Source organism: Schistocerca gregaria, chromosome 4 (assembly GCF_023897955.1).
Source record: "Schistocerca gregaria isolate iqSchGreg1 chromosome 4, iqSchGreg1.2, whole genome shotgun sequence".
In the NCBI taxonomy this organism is placed as follows: domain Eukaryota; kingdom Metazoa; phylum Arthropoda; class Insecta; order Orthoptera; family Acrididae; genus Schistocerca; species Schistocerca gregaria.
The window spans coordinates 303,844,988-303,857,857 of NC_064923.1; the positions used below are offsets into that span (position 1 = coordinate 303,844,988).

Below are 12,870 nucleotides of genomic sequence, written 5' to 3' on the forward strand. Positions count from 1 at the left end.
TCAGCACTCTGCAGTGTATACAGCCTGCACTGCATCTTTCGAGACACCATCAGTTTAATTATAATCACCCAGTACTTATTGTAATTTTTATTTATGTTCTTGTAAATTAGCCTACATGCTAATTCTGAAGTGTTGGGGGAGATAATTAACATTTCCATTGCATGACAGCAGCAAACATCTAAGATGCTCCCTTTTTAATAATGAGTTGTTTACTTACTTTGTGACTGTTAGATTACAAATGTAAGAAACTGTAATTTGATTCTTAATTGTTTCTGGGATTTAATCTAGTAATTAACATTATGTTAACATCCAACACTGAATTGTGTGTATGAAACAGAGTTTTGTTATGGTTTGGACTTAAAGTTAAATGATGGCAAGAGCACACTATATTTTTGAAATCCCCACAAAGGTGTAACACACTAACTGGTTTACAACGATGGCTAAAGATGTTGCCCATCTGTGTTAAGGATTCAGAGACAGCACTTTTATTTCCTCTAAGTGATCTAGTTCTACTTTCACCTCATCCTACAAGGCAAAAGATCCATGCCAGGCTTTGAAAAGAAAATTGATACTGCCGATTCTTCTAATGCAATGTGAGTGAAAAAATTATAAGCGAGTTCCAAGCCAAGGGAGACACAAAGAATCCACTTCTGCACATGGTACAGTGTTCTGAATTCTTGGACAATGTTGGAGGGAACACCCAAAGGCTGTACTCTATACGAGGGCTGTGCCGAAAGTTTTTAGCAGCCCGTGAACCATAAGGCGGAGGACAGTGGGATTGTTTTCATTCGAAAGAGCAATGTTTTTCGACCTTGGGATGTGCGCTCATAGCCCCTGGCTGGTGGTGATCCGCCCACAGTGCGGTGAGAAAGCTCAGGCAGTACTGAGTCAGAGACGGTGCAGGATGGTGTTGTTGCGCCGTGACTTTCGTGCCATAATTTTTTATGATTGTAATAAGGGTTTAAGTGCTGAAGAATGCCATTCTTCTTTGCTGCGCATTTTTTGTGAAGCTTCCCCTTGTAGGGCCTCAGTTGGAAATTGGTTTTGCGAGTTTTCGAGGGGTCTGCAGTCAATTGAAGATAAACCTCATCCCAGTCGGCCAGCAACAGCTGCGACTCCTGAAAACATTGATTTTGTGAGGGAAATGATCAAAAAAGATCCACATCTTACATTTTGTGTCATTGAAAGGGCCCTAAATATTGGATCAACAGCAGCAGAGACCATCGTTCATAGCAACTTAGGCCTTACTAAGAGATGTGCCCATTGGGTGCCACATTCCCTGACAGAACGCCAAAAGGAGACAAGAGTGGACTGGTGTCGTTTCATGCTCAAAAAATTCAATGGAGGTAAGTCCCAAGACACCTTCAATATCGTCACAGGTGATGAAACATCTGTCTACCATGGTGACCCTGAAACGGTGAGACAGTCTTCTTTGTGGTGCTTTCCAAGGAAAAAACCACCGACAAAAGTTCGACGAAGTCAGAGCTCTGGAAAAAAGATGGTGGCAACTTTTTTCACAAAGATCAGGCATGTCACCTCTTTGACCTTGGACACACGTCATACAGTCAATGCTGAATAGTACATGAACAATTGTCTTCCAAAAGTCATCGCCACATGGAAGTCACAGCATTCAAAGTCCAAGAGTGGGCATCTTCTGCTGCATCACGACAATGCATCTATGCACAGGGCTGCCAGAACGATGGACTTTCTGGAGAAGGAAAAAGTGTGAGTGTTACCACATCCCCCCTATTCACCTGACCTGGCCCCCTGTGACTTCTTTCTGTACCCTAAGACTAAGGAAAAATTTGAGGGCAGCAGTGTCAATCAGATGAAGAGGCCATTACAGCTAAGTGACATCCCAAAAGACACTTGGACACATTATCTAAGTGGTTTCAGAGAATGGAACAATGTATACATGCTAATGGAGAGTATTTTGAAAAGTTGTAAACGTTTTTTTGCAAATAATTTTTTTTCACACATTCTGCTAAAATCTTTTGGCATAGCCTTCGTATGCATGCTGGACAAAGCTATTTTACACTGTAGGTTCAGCCACTGCAAAGACAGGAAGGGTTCTGGTTCTGGCATGTATGTTAATTCCAGAACTACCTGGCCTAGTATTGAGATTTCATGATTTCAGTTTAGCTGTTACTGATTTTAAGGGTGGAGACTCAGTCCGAGATATGTGGGCTGATTAATAATTGAGACGGAGACCCATGTATCAGAAAGGAATAAAATGGGTATACAGTGAACTGTTTCTGATATTGTAAGACTATGTGGTGCTACACTTGACCCTGTGATGTCATTTATTTGTATCAGCACACTTGACTGTTGATGATGTGGCTGGCTCTGACATACATCTGCTATAGAACCTGGAAAAACACTGTTGACAGACGTAATTATAATGTGGGCGACTAAATGTAGCATGTACAGAAAAATAACCAGGATAATTGGGTAGTTAGCAAAAATTTTGCTGAAATTGAGTGGAAAAACTGTTAACACTGGGTCTGACTTTTATCGGGTGATGTGGAAACTTCTCCACTGATGTCTGGACTGCAGGACATTTTTGCAGGTTGACTGTCATGCTGTATTTGCCAGTTGAGGTGGCAGCTCACAGTCTGAACTGCTTGAGAAATCTTGAGAACCCAAGCTATGCAAACCTTTCATATTCTCCTCGGAGTATCATTGTAGGCTGTGTGTAGGATGGCTGTAAAAATTGGCTGTCAGCAATAATAATATTCACCACACAAATTTATTTTACCTTTTCATATGTATTGGAGCTATTAAATCCACTATGACCAGTTCCAGTTTTCACATTAAATGAGTTATGTAGACAGGTCCCTTCACCCTATCAGTAATCAGTACAACACTGATAAGATATTTACAATCAGAAACAAACCCTCAACACAATAAACACATGACAATTGTGGCTTTAGTTCACATAAACACTGGCGTATTACATAGTTTGAAGTACAACTCAGTGGGATGAGTTTTACACTCTCAAAGTACATAAACTATATCAAAATCATTCACGCATTGCTTCAAAAGGGAAATTCATGAACTACACAAGAAGTCACTAATAGAAACTAATCTCTTAATTGACCCACATGGATACACTGGGAGTATGAGCGATGGTATTAAACTAGCCTACATGATATTACTCGATTCTTACATGAGTGTGGTCTCAGAACAGACTCCAACATGAATCAGTGTAATCACACCTTCCCAAACTTTCACATCAGTGTTGTTCACTTAACTTCTGGTTGCTGGCTTTTGTGTTAAGAGTGGTAAGTGAAAAGATGATTTCGGAGTGTGGTCGATCTTGTAAAGAATGGAGTATTAACATACAGTAATTTCAGAAACTATGTTTTAGTTTGAAATACAGGTGGTTCAGATTTTGCTAATTTGAATGGTCTATATGGTTTACACTTTATGTAGTAGTTTAGAAATTTGTGGTAGTTCAGGTAAATTACTAAGATTGTGGAACTATTTTGTATATTTTCGTTGGGAATAACCCACTTACGAGTACATTATTGAAAATTTATGCAATTTTTTAATTAATGGTGTAATTAGTGAAATGTGTTATTTGCTTCTTAAAATTTTGGACGACAAAAGAATAGGAGTAAAACCTGGACTCTGGCAAGTACAATGGGTAAATCTGCAGTGGAAAATCTAGGTGCCTCTGAACTTGTTCCTTAATTATCTGGTAAGCTAATTACTTTAAGAGAAATCAAAGTACATTACTATACAGTCTGAATGCTGGTCTTTCTATTGAGTGGTGCCAGAATTTTCAACTTGACTGATAAGCTGCCTATCTCGTATTGTGGTAAAGTTTTCCGCTGTTAATAACCTTTAATTAACATGGTTTCCAGCAAAGCTAATTACCCTTACACTATGTGATCAAAAGTATCCAGACACCTCCAAAAACATACATTTTTATATTAGGTGCATTATGCTGCCACCTACTGCCAGGTACTCCATATCAGCGACCTCAGTAGTCATTAGACATCGTGAGAGAGCAGAATGGTGTGATCTGCAGAATGCAAGGACATTGAATGTTTTCAGGTGATTGGGTGTCACTTGTCATAAGTCTGTACACGAGATTTCCACACTCCTAATCATCCCTAGGGCCACTGTTTCTGATGTGATAGTGAATTGGAAACTTGAAGGGACACATACTGCACAAAAGCCTACAGGCCGACCTCGTCTGTTGACTGACAGAGACCGCTGACAGTTGAAGAGGGTTGTAATGTGTAATAGGCAGACGTCTATCCAGACACAGGAATTCCAAACTGCATTAGAATCCACTGCAAGTACTATGACAGTTAGGCGGGAGGTGAGAAAACTTGGATTTAATGGTTGGGCGGCTGTTCATAAGCCACACATCATGCCCAGTAAATGCCAAATGACACCTCACTTAGTGTAAGGAGTGTAAACATTGGACGATTGAATAGTGGAAAAACATTGTGTGGAGTGACGAATCACAGTTCACAATGTGGCAATCCGATGGCAGGGTGTGGATATGGTGAATGCCCGGTGTACGTCATCTGTCAGCGTGTGTAATGCCAACAGAAAATTCGGAGACGGTGGTGTTGTGGTGTGGTCATGTTTTTCATGGAGGGGACTTGCACCCCTTGTGATTTTTCAAGGCACTATCACAGCACAGGCACACATTGATGTTCACTTTCTTGTTTCCCACTGTTGAAGAGCAATTCGGGGGTGGCGATTGCATCTTTCACACGATCGACCAGCTGTTCCTAATGTACGGCCTGTGGCAGAGTGGTTGCATGATAACAACATCCCTGTAATGGACTGGCCCGCACAGAGTCCTGATCTGAGTCCTATAGAATACCTTTTGGGATGTTTTGGAGCACTGAATTCGTGCCATGCCTCACTGATCGACATTAATACCTCTCCTCAGTGCAGCACTCCATGAAGAATGGGCTACCATTCCCCAAGAAACCTTCCAGCACTGGATTTAATGTGTGCCTGCGAGAGTGGAAGCTGTCCTCAAGGTTAAGGGTGGGCCAACACTGTATTGAATTCCAGCATTATCAATGGAGGGGGCCACAAACTTGTAAGTCATTTTCAGCCAGGTGCCTGGATACTTTTGATCACATAGTGTCTATAATCAGCCTATTGAAAAGAAAAACCTGAATTATAAATCTGAGGCAAAGTGTGATTAAAGTTTTGATAGATTCAGGAACATACTACACATGCACTTCATAGATACTCGGACGAAAAGAGGGAAATGGATAGAAAACTAATTATTAGTAAGAGTGCAGTAAGATCAAATGGAAAATTTCCAACTTGCTGTGTTTTAACACATTTCACTCTATAGTACAATTTAATCGCCATGTCTTGTATCAGTGAGTCTTCCTATGATAGTCCACAAGAACACGTAAACTTGAATTGTCTACTCAGGTATTGTAGATCTGCAAGCCATGATGCATAAGTATTTGCTGGTTCGCATACAAGCAGGTGAGTAGTGCTGAGGGGTCAGAGAAAGAGAGCAATTTTTGTACAAGATAATTAAGCTGTGGGTTTGAACTTGATAAAATAATCTCACTGTTGCTCACTTTATTTTACTTACCTGAAAATGAAGTACTAAATGCCTTTGACACAATGCCCAGCCCTCTTAAGCTCCATGGAATGGCTGGAAAGCTTGGATTACCGGAAGCAATTTTAGGCATGCCCGATCCATCAGCTTCTGTGCGAGTTCGTGCAGCTGCTCAAGCTGTTGTCTCCAGATCTCAAACTATTGCTTGACCATCATGGTTGAAACACTAAACAAAATTGTGTGACAAGTCCTATTCTGGCATGGGGTGGGATGAAGTTTAAAAAAAATCCTTGTCACCACTATTGTAAGTCATCTCCTTCGACAACACCAGTAGCTCCACACATCAACTGTATGATGAGTGACTACACCCTTTCCATTATTTTTTTCCCCACTTCGGACTTTTAGTGTCACATTAATATCAATTATTTGTTCAGGCTAATTGGATAATTGAAGCATTTTTGTTTCCACATAATCACCTTATTTACATCTAAGTAAAGTGTAGTGAATTACCTCATTGTATTTTTGCTAACAAAAAATATTTTTTATTTTTCTATGTGAGCCTCATATTAGTAATGCTCCTCAAACAGCATGTGGTCCCAGATTGAGGGTGGTTGATTATAGGCATATGGGCACATTTTCCACAAGATGAGAATTGTCCCCATATGTAAATAAAGCCATGCTGACTGCTACAATCTTTGAGTTGATGTATTTATTACCAAGATGTGAGAACGGCTCTCATAGATTATACCCATATATGTCATATAAATTTGTTAGTGCTATGGCATTGAGAGTTGGGTCATCAGCCCAGCAATAAAGCATTTAATACTGTTAAAATGTTGTATAGTCATCGGAAAATAGAGACTTGAGATATGAATGTGGATTTTTTTGGTTCCTTGTTTACAAATATTTTAGACTGGGTGTACATTTTCTCTTGACAAAGAAAATGTTTCCTTGAAGAGAACTTTTGTCAGTGTTCCAATGCAAAAATGTATTCCTGCCTTTTACGTTGATACAAAGTAATCCAGAGATTTTCTTGAAACTAAAAATTTAATAGGTAAGGTTAATTAAGGCCAAATTAAAGATGAATGGTTATTAATTACAATAATACTTTATCACACAAAGAGCTTTATATTTTTTGCTTAGATTGAATATATCTCTTTACGAGATCAAAGGATGTCTCATGTTGGAAACTGTTATCATTGTTATTTGTCAAATTCATCATTGAAAAATGCAGTCACTAATTACCATCAAATAGATATCAAAAGTACAGACAGTACTTACTCAGATCTGTTTTTGAAATTGACTCAGTTTTCTTACATTACCTCAGTGCGTAGGAGACAAAAGGAAACTTGATTTACTATAGTTAAGCCAGATTTTATATAGGACATCACAATGAATAGGGGACTACAATGATCATTTGCCCTCCATGCTGATTCTTAAACCGAGTTTTTTGCAAATATATTTTCAAAAAATAAGTTGCCTTTGCCGTCCATCTTGCATGATGCATTGCATCAGGAGGCTCAATTTTAAATCGATTTACCTGATCTCCTCTCAGAAATAATAACTCCATTTGGCTGAATGCTATGATGCTGCAATCCTTTAAATTGGATGCCATTTTTGCAATTTCCATGTCGCTAAACTACCCCAGTAATTACACCAGACAAAGAGGACCTACAGCTAAAGGTAGAATTTAATCGTCACATCATAGAGAGAGGAAGACTAGGTTCGAGGCACCCCAAAAATTCTGTGGTCTGACCAGGATTCAGTTCCTTGATCTTTTGGATTCCAGGCTCTTGCTTTACCACTAGACAACCAGGTGTCCCCATAAGTTCATCAGAAAGTATCTTATGTAGACTTTCAATAGAGCTACTGGTCACTGAACAACACAACTTGTGAGCTGCAATTTACAAATAATCATACCAGGTAGTCAGTTCAGTCATACAAAGTAGGTATTTTAGTCTTGTGATGAATTCTTCTTGGATTATCAGCCAAGTGGTGGCGTCGTCTTGTTGCAATGTTTCAATGAGTTTCGTACCCATCATTGTCTGGTGAAGTGTCAGGATGCTGTGTTCTGCATATCTACATAGCTGCTTGGCCGTCATCCGCTACTGTAGGCCAACAAATGACAACAAAACCACCACTCGGCTGATAACCCGAAAAGAATTCATCAGTGGAATACACTGACAAGGACTGCAATCGCATATTTTAGTCTTTTCTTCTTTTCCTTGTTCCTGTGGTGCACTGTCTTCTCTTGTGACTAGTTTCTTATCCACACCTGACAAGCAGCAAAGACATCTTAGTTCTCTTGCCCTCTATTTTCATTCTCTTAAAGTGACAGCATGCGCGTTAGAAAGTAAATTATTCAAAAGGTTTTTAAAGCCTCACTTCTGGTACTTGTGAACTCACCAGTTTTCCAAACTTTTTGACACAGTTGATAGTGACCTTTATTTAGTCCCCCCTCCCCGAAAGTAATGTGTTCCTGAATGCCAAGATTAGCACTTTGGATTATGCTTAAAGTATTTCTAAATTCTACAGTTATCTTTGAGAAGCATGGCAATTGTCATTCAAATATGCCATGCCTCCAGCACTACTTATATCAACATGTTGAGACATAAATTGGAATAAGTTGATGTTTAGAGTAAGCTGAAACGTTCTGTGGCAATGTATTAAAAAAGGGGTGTAAAAATTTGTATTAAAAAAGGAGTGTAAAAAAATAGAGGTCATCATGATACCCATTCTCTTCTCTTCTTTTTAGTGATTAGAGACCCTATAGACCACACACTGCATCGTGCATCTGCGATCTGCATCCACCTTCTTCTTTTTATAGCTCTCTCTCTCTCTCTCTCTCTCTCTCTCTCTCTCTCTTTCTCTCTCTGTGGGTATTCCTAATGCTGCAATGTCCTTCTCTATGTCATCTTTTCACTGTGTGTGAGGTCGGCCCAATGGTCTTGTTGTGTGGAGAGTGCCTTCAAATACCTTCTTAGGAATTCTGTTGGTGTCCATTCTAGTCACATGTCCAGCCCGTTGCAGTCTCCTGCTTTTTAATTTCTTCAATATAGTAAGAGGCTCCATTAACTGGTTATTTCAGTATTCTTTTGAACACTCCATAAGCCATTCCCCAACACAGGTCCCCAGATTTTTCTCATCGCTTTTCTGTCGAAACATTCAGTTTTTCTCTTTCTTTCTTAGTAAGCGTCCAATTTTTCAAAACATGCCTCTGGGCAGATAATGGTGAATGATAAAGCTCTACTTTTGAGTGGGCTGCGTAGAGCATGCAGACATCTTGATCCTGGGGCTATTCTTTCATTTATGTCTATTGTTATGATACTTTTATTGCTGAAGTGTGGTCCAAGGTATTTAAACTGATGACCTTGGTGGTAAATTTCAAAGTGTGGATTTGGGTTTATGACTCAACCTATTTCCATATATTCTGTTTTCGCTTGGTTTGTCAAAAGTCCTATTTTGCTGGCACTGTGCCTGAGATCTTTACATATGCTTCAGCTTTTCATCTGTTTTACTGAGTAAGACTATATCATCTATGTGTGCTAGGAGTTTTAGTTCACTGTGTTTGAATCGTGGTCCGTTGTATAGCTGTAAATTACTCCCTTGAAGTATTTTCTCTCACGAAAAGTTAATGAGAACACATGAAAGAGCGCCTTCCTGTTGTAACCCTGTTTTGACTGGAAAGCTGGGGGATATGGATCCTCTGTACTTCACTACAGCCTGTGAGCCATCCATGCACTGTTATATCACCCTAATGATTTTACTGGGTATCCTAAATTCTCTTAGTGTATTGTAGAGGCTGTTTGTGTAGATGCTGTGCTAGGCTCGCTGGAAATCAATGAACAGGCAGTAGATGTTTTTGTTAAATTATCAGAATTTCTCAAAGATCTGCCATAGAGTAAACAGATTATCATTTGTGAAATGGGGTTTAAAAACCAACCTGGTAGTCTTGAATAATGTTTCCTGCATAAGACTTAATTTTGCCAAGAATGATCATTGACAGAACTTTGTTTGTTATGTTCAGCAAACTGATTCCTCTGTAATTTCCACATTCCATTTTGTTTTCTTTCTTGTGTACGGGGCAGATTATTGCCATTTTACAGTCTGTGGTCAGTGTTTCAGTTTTCCAAACCATTGTGAGAAGGTTATAAATTTCTTTGTGTAGTTTGTTTCCACCCACTTTTAACAGGTCTGCTGATATCTGGTCCTCGCCTGCAGCTTTGTTGCTTCTCAGCTTTTGAATGGTGTGTGGCAATTTCTGTTCAGTCACTCTGTATTTGTCAGTATTACTGCTGCTACTCTTGAATTCTGAGAAGTCTTCCAACCGTGTTGGCATGTTTTGATTTTTATCTTTTATAAACAGTTTTTCACTTTGACAACTTCTATTACTGTTCTTTGTATATTGAAACAGCTTTGTTGAGTCTCTGTTCCTGCTTTCCACATCTATAGATTCCAAGACTCCCGTTTCATTTTCTCTGTTCTTAGAACTCTCGCTGTATCTCTTCTCACTGTGGTGAAGGTCTCTCTCCTGTCCTCATTCTCCATATTTTTCAGCCACAGCACCCTGGCCTCTTTCCTCTTTTCGACTGCTTTTTGATACTTTTTGTTGAATCATTTCTGTTTCATCAGTTTCTTTTTCTTCCTAATGTTTTTTTTTTTCTCTGCTGCATCTGTTACTACTGTCTTTATTCTTTCCCAAGCCTTCCCAACAGTATTTTCCTCCCCAACTTCTTGCAGTGCTGTAAACTGGTTATTTATTTCAATCACTTAGGTTTCTTTAACAGACAATTCCTTCTGTCGTTGTACATCGAACATAGGTTTTGGTGTGTATTTTGGTTGTTGATTCCACATCATCTTGATTTTGATCTTTCCTGACACTAGGAAGTGACCTTACCTACAATCTGCTCCTCTGTACAATCTGACATCTCTTATGAATGAACTGTATCTTTGGTTTGCCATAGCATTGTCAATCTGATTTACATTTTTGCCTTCAGGAGAACACCATGTACACCTTTGTGAATTTCTTTTGTGAGGGAACGTCGGGGAGCAAATCCCCATGTTCTTTGACAGTTCGAAGTTGATTATTTTTAATCCATTTTCATTTGTGGTGCAGTGCTTGCCATATTTTCCTATAATGGGGGTGAACCTATGCTCTTTACCTATTTTTCCATTAAAATTTTTTAGGATGGTTCTCAAATTTCTTGTTGAAATACTTTCCACTACCCTATCTAATTCTTCATAGTACTCATCTTTCTCATCCTCGGTTGAATTTTCAGTCATTGCACGAACATTTATCACTACAGTGAAAACTTGTAGCATCTTCTCTAGTGACAATAAAATCAGCATTGTGAACCTCACGGCCACTAGGCAGTGCTCCAGTATCATCCAATATTACCCAAGTCTTTGACTATCAACTGTCATAGCTGAAATGAGGAATTCACTACCTAAAAATCTTTGCTCCCTCCTCCCTAGCACTACTAAAAGTGATATCCTTTGCCCACTCAACGTAAACAATATTCTTTGCCAACTCATTGCCATTAATTTACTTGCCAGCCCCTACTACAGTACAATCAATGACTCAATGTGGGAATCAGAACTGTGAAGACCATAACTGGCATAACCCATGTACATATCTTTCTCCTTTGCTATGATGTTCGCCTTTGCCAGGGCATTGTGTTCATGGCTCTCCACCAGTTTTTGAGATAGTCTCACTGAACCATCTGGAAAGGATTGGACTTGTTTACTTCCTACAGAGTGGTTTTTCACTGTTGTAAGGAAATGTTAATTTGTTCACCACATCAAGCTTATTTCTGTTTCTAATCTTGTCTTAATATTCTTCCCTAATGTATGTCAGACTTCACCTGCGCTGCTCCTTTCAGTGAACAAACAAGGTTTAACATCTGTTACATTTTGATGTAAATGTTGAAACAAGGGTAAACTTCATAGAGCAGATCTCACACATACTGACTATTTGATGTGTTTTTTGTACATACTTCAGGAATAAAGGAGACCCCCCCCCCCCATCAAAAAGCAGCAGCATTGAGTCATCAACACTTACACTCAAAAAGAAAGAAGACTTGCTAGCTTGTGGAGTAATTCTTTTTCGAGCTAGAGTGCGCGCGCCCACACACACACACACACACACACACACACACACACACACACACACACACACACACACACACACACACACACACACACCTATGCCCCTACTTGGCACTGGCTGGACACCCAATGCCAGTGCTGAATTTCAGCAGGTGGGCTAAGGTGGGGGTGGATTTTGTGTTAGTGGGGGCAGGGGAGGAGAGAGGTGGGAGGCATGTATAGGATTTGAGAGTGGGTTGTCATGTGACTAGGGCCTCCCGTCGGGTAGACTGTTCACTGAGTGCAAGTCTTTCGATTTGACGTCACTTCGGCATCTTGTGTGTTGATGGGGATGAAATGATGATGATTAGGACAACACAACACCCAGTCCCTGAGCGGAGAAAATCTCCGCCCCAGCCGGGAATCGAACCTGGCCTTTAGGATTGACATTCTGTTGGGCTAACCACTCAGCTACTGGAGGCGAGAGAGGCAGTGGGTTTGCTGGCTATAGGAATGTGAGAGGGAGGGTAGCAGATGCAAGGGCTAGGCATGGGATTTGCAGTTGTCAGAGCAGGTGGGGCACATGCTGAAGGCCAGATGTCTATGTGAATTTGGAGGGGGGGGGGGGGGGGAGGGTGACAAGATAACTGGAGCGGAAACTGTTGAGTGGAGAGTGGGGGACCATGGACTACAGGACATCAAGTCCAAGACAATTACGGGAGTGAAGAATGTGGAAAAATTCACGGAAGCTGGTGTTGTAGGGAAGGATCCAGATGGGCTGCGTTGTGAAGCAGCTGTCGAAACGAGCATGTTATGCTTGGCTGCATGGTACAGGTACTGTTGGTGGTTAGTGGGTTTAATGTGCACAGAGGTAGATGGAGCCCACAGAGATGTGGAAGCCGATGTCAGTGTACAGGATGTTGGCGCGCTGGATTGAAGAGGAGCAGGTTAAGCAAATAGGACAGAACATGTTGAGGTTTGAAGAAATGAGGATAGGGTACCTTGGCCCTGAGTCCAGAGCATGAAGATATCACCAGTGAATCTGAACCTGACTAAGGCTGTGAGAATTGGAAAGCCAGGAAAGGTTTCTAAAAAATTGATGTGTTTTTATGTTTGTATGTAATTCTGTACTCAAAATCATTCACAATACCACCACCTCAGATGTTTTCTGCTTGTACTTAATCAATAAGTAAAATGCACTTACGTATGAAAATATGTGTATGTTA

General features: G+C 40.2%; 1 protein-coding gene across 1 annotated transcript in view; it reads left to right on the plus strand.

Annotated features, from left to right (window-relative positions):
• LOC126266703 (uncharacterized) overlaps nucleotides 1–12,870 on the plus strand; it is a 348,549-nt gene that overhangs the window by 25,063 nt on the left and 310,616 nt on the right. The gene's annotated exons all lie outside the window — the stretch shown is intronic.